Source organism: Coenobita brevimanus, chromosome 115 (genome assembly GCF_032717465.1).
Source record: "Coenobita brevimanus isolate Jiangsu-jjx chromosome 115, ASM3271746v2, whole genome shotgun sequence".
Taxonomy (NCBI): domain Eukaryota; kingdom Metazoa; phylum Arthropoda; class Malacostraca; order Decapoda; family Coenobitidae; genus Coenobita; species Coenobita brevimanus.
The window spans coordinates 26,030,097-26,034,256 of record NC_137068.1 but is presented as its reverse complement, the minus strand read 5'-3'; positions in this window follow the sequence as shown (position 1 = coordinate 26,034,256).

Here is a 4,160-nt window from a genome sequence, read left to right as displayed (position 1 = left end):
GTGTCAGAGAAAATATTAAAGGATGCATAAGGATGTCTAGGAATATAAAAGGCATCATCATATTGAAGGGGTAAAGAATGTACCAAAAAGTATGAAAATGTATTAAAATATATGAAACATTCCTCTACTGACCACTCCCTCCGGCACGATAAAAAAAACATTTGTTTGTTTTAGAGGTAAAAGGTATTTTGAGAGAGAGAGAGAGAGAGAGAGAGAGAGAGAGAGAGAGAGAGAGAGAGAGAGAGAGAGCGCCTTGTCAGTGCATCACACCACCTTTTCACTCAGTCTCATTACAATCTCCATCGTAGGATGAAAACACGTAGGTAATAAAAATGAAAATTCGATGAGGTAAGGTTGAAATGAGAAGAAAATTGTGTGTGTGTGTGTGTGTGTGTGTGTGTGTGTGTGTGTGTGTGTGTGTGTGTGTGTGTGTGTGTGTGTGTGTGTGTGTTGAGAGAGACTGACAGACAGATGGATGGATTGACAGATGACAAAGAACAATGACAGAACAAGAAAAGAAAACATCTTAAGATATAGTTAAAAGTCAAAATAGCGAGGAATTTGCGAAGGAATGGGACAGGATGCTGAAACGAACATACAGAGAGAGAGCAAAGGAACTAAAATGGTCAGAAAAGTAGAAAAGGAAAAGAAAAGGGAGAAGGATATGAGTGCAAAAATTAACGAAATTATTAAGGTTAATGATGATAAGCTGAGGTAATAAGAAGAGCAAAAAGAAAATTAAATTCTCTGTGTAAAAAACGAAAAAAAAAAGTCCAGTACGGAAGAAGGAAAAAGGAAAAGTATGTGAAGGGGAAAGTCAACGGCACATGGCATGAAGGAAAATAAAAAGCAGAAAATAACCTTACCACCTAACACAACGCCAAAAAAAAAGAAAAAAAAAAAGCGAAAGAAAATAAAAAGTCCCCCAAATCAAGCAGGAAAAAAAAAATGTCCACCTTCCATTAAGGAATATAAAATTCTGCTTCCCTACCTGAGAGCGTGGAGGGACCCTAGACTCACCTGGGTAAGTCTAGGCAGGTAAATATATAGTCCTTTACCTGAGTAACGTTGGACTGGGAAGGCCTTTGATATGGCCGTTTTTAGAAGAGTTGTGAGAGAGTCCTGGGTAGGAAAAAATGGAGGGAGAGAGGGAGAAAAATGAGACAAGAGGAGAAAATAGGGAGGATGGATGGAGATGGAGAAGCACTACAAAGGGGAAAGAGACGAAAGGGAAAGTGGTGTGAATGGGGGAGCAAATGGTGATAAAGACGGGAGAGAAGAGAAAAGAAATGGAAAATAGAGACTGGAGGAAGAGAAGACGAGGACGGAGGAAGAACTGGAGTGCGAGGAAGAAGGAAAGAGAACAAAGGGTAATGATAGGGAGAAAGGGAATGAGGGAGGAGACGGAGAGGAAGAGAAGAAAACCAAAGAAAAAAATATGGTGAGGGAAAGAATTGAAAGACGGGGAAGGATTACTGTACGGATAAATGAGTGGGAGAGGTGAGACAAGCAGAGATAAAGGAAGAAAGGGAATGAAAAGAACGTAGAATGAAAAGCTGTAAGGAGTAGGATTTGGGAATGACGGGAAGACAGAGGAAGACAAAGGGAGACAAAAGGGAAAGGGAGAATGGACGAGGAGGGAATGACAGGGAAGGGAACAGGGAAACGACACAAAGAAGAAAGGAAGAACGAAAACAAGAGTAAGTGGACAGGAAAGAGGGAGCAAATGACTCAACAACGATCAAGGAGGGAAAATGGAAGGAGAGGAGGAAAGGTTGAAGGTTTGAGGTGGAGTGAAAGAACATGCAGATGGAAAGAGAATGGGGAGAGAGAGAGAAGACTGTCTGAAAAGGAGAGAGAATGGAAGACACAGAAAGGAAGGAGAGAACAAATGGATGGAGAAAGAAAAAATAGTAGAGACAACAAGGTGTCAGAGAAAATATAGAAAATTAATTAAGAATATATAAGAAGGCGAAAGGCATCATCATACTGATGGGATAAACAATGAACTAGAAAGTATGAAAATGTATTAAAATATGAAAAATTCTCTCTTCTACCGACCATTCCCTCCGGCAAGATAAAAATAACATTTGTTTTAGAGGAATACGTCCTTGAGAGAGAGAGAGAGAGAGAGAGAGAGAGAGAGAGAGAGAGAATCAGAAGGATGATTAGGGAATCAGACAACGAGGAAAAACAAGAAAATGAGAAAAATGAGGGTGAGAAAAAGTACCTGAGAGAGGAAAGTCATTAGGTGTTCTCAGGTTCTCTTAATTACAGAAATAATAACCGTATTTTACCCACTAATTAAAGCAGAGGAGATGTCACCTTAAGGGAGACGGGGAGGGAGGAAAGATTTGGCTGGCAGGGAGGGAAGATTTAGAGGAGAGGAAGGAGGGAAGGAAGTACATAGCGAGGAGAGAAGGGGGAGGTGCGAAGGAAAGATGTGACTATGAAGGAAATGATGGAGAGAAAATTTGTAGGAAAGAAAGAGTGAGAGGCCGAGGGAAAGACAGGACATTATAGCGAAGGAAGGACGGCAGAAAGAAGAGAAGATGGCCTGAAAAAAAAATAAAATAAAAATGAATGGAAAGAGCATGGCTATATAGGGAAGCAGGAAAGACTTGGAGGGAAGAAGGAACGAGAAAAGGAAGGAAGAGAGAAGGAACGAGAAAAAGGAGGGAAGAGAGAAAAGAAGGGACGTTAAGTGTGAGAAGATGGATGGAAGAAAAGAGGAGAATATATTGAGGAAATGAAGGGAGGTGGAAATGAAGGAATGAGGGATGGATGGAGGGGAGAGAGGAAGAATTGGAGGGATGAAAAGACAAAGAGGAGGGAGATGGAGGGACAAAATGTCTAAAAGGAAGACGGGAGAGAAGAGAGTGGAAGGAATAAGCAAAAAATGAAGAGAAGAATTAAGAAGAATTCAAAGCACAAGAATGAAAAAAACAAGAGAGGATAAAAAATGAGAGAGATAGAGAGAGAGAGAGAGAGAGAGAGAGAGAGAGAGAGAGGTTCACAGTCAATTTTACCGTCATTACATCCAAGTTGGTTCTCACCAGAAATCTACCTGTAATTACCGTATGCAAATGAACGGCAACACCTTGACTCCTGATATCAATTATGCAGGGAAGTGAGGAGGGGATGGAAGGGACGGATGGAGGGAAGGGGAGGGAAGGATGAAAGAAAAAGATGTGAACAAGAATGAGAGTAAAGACACAGAAGATAAACGAGAGAATAGGAGAAGAACGGAGGAGAAAATGAAATACAGAGGGAAAGAAGAGAGGAATGATGGGAAGAAAAGTGAGAAGAGAGAGGAAGGAACGGAGGGAAGAGAGGGTGGGAGCGGGGGAAGGAAAGAGGAGAGGTGGAGTAAGGAATGGAGAGAGAGAGAGAGAGAGAGAGAGAGAGAGAGAGAGAGAGAGAGAGAGCGCTTGACCGGTCTGCTGGGAGTGTCAGTATGTGTACAAGATAGCTGTGTGGGTTGATAGTTCACTTCCCGTCACACCCATATCCGCATCTATCACACCCGTCTGTTAATAGCGAGAATAAAATATAACAGATGTCTTGCAAGTCTCTTTCTCCGCACAATGACTGATTTTACGGCTATTTATATTAATAAATACGTCTCACTGAAGATCTAGTAATTCTTGCTAATAGGTTTAGCTGTAACAGACGGCACTAAACTGACTGCCGTTCTCTGGACTCCTTCCAATGTCACCATATCCACGCTCAAGCACGGCTCCTACTACAGAACCGTATATGAAGAGTAAATTCACAGCAGCGGTTCAAGGCTCTTATGTAATTGACACATTATAATTTTTATGAAGAATATTACGTACTTCACAGATATATAACTGGCGATACATTATTATTTCTGTGAGGAAAATTAACTACGGTACCGGCAATTAACTAACATATGGTTCTTATACAAAGTGTCTTGCCTCTCCAAGTGATTTAATTCTGTTTTGGCTGGGTGGAGAGAGGTTGGGAAGGATACACTCAAGGGTACGGTGCGGTAGGGTAGGACGGTGGCGGTGGCGGCGGCGGCAGTGGTGGATGTGGTGATGGTGGTAGTGTAGAAAATTCATTGCTTTGTATCCCCCATTCTAGAGAGAATACAGTACTGCCTACTACGTCCACACACACACACACAACACACA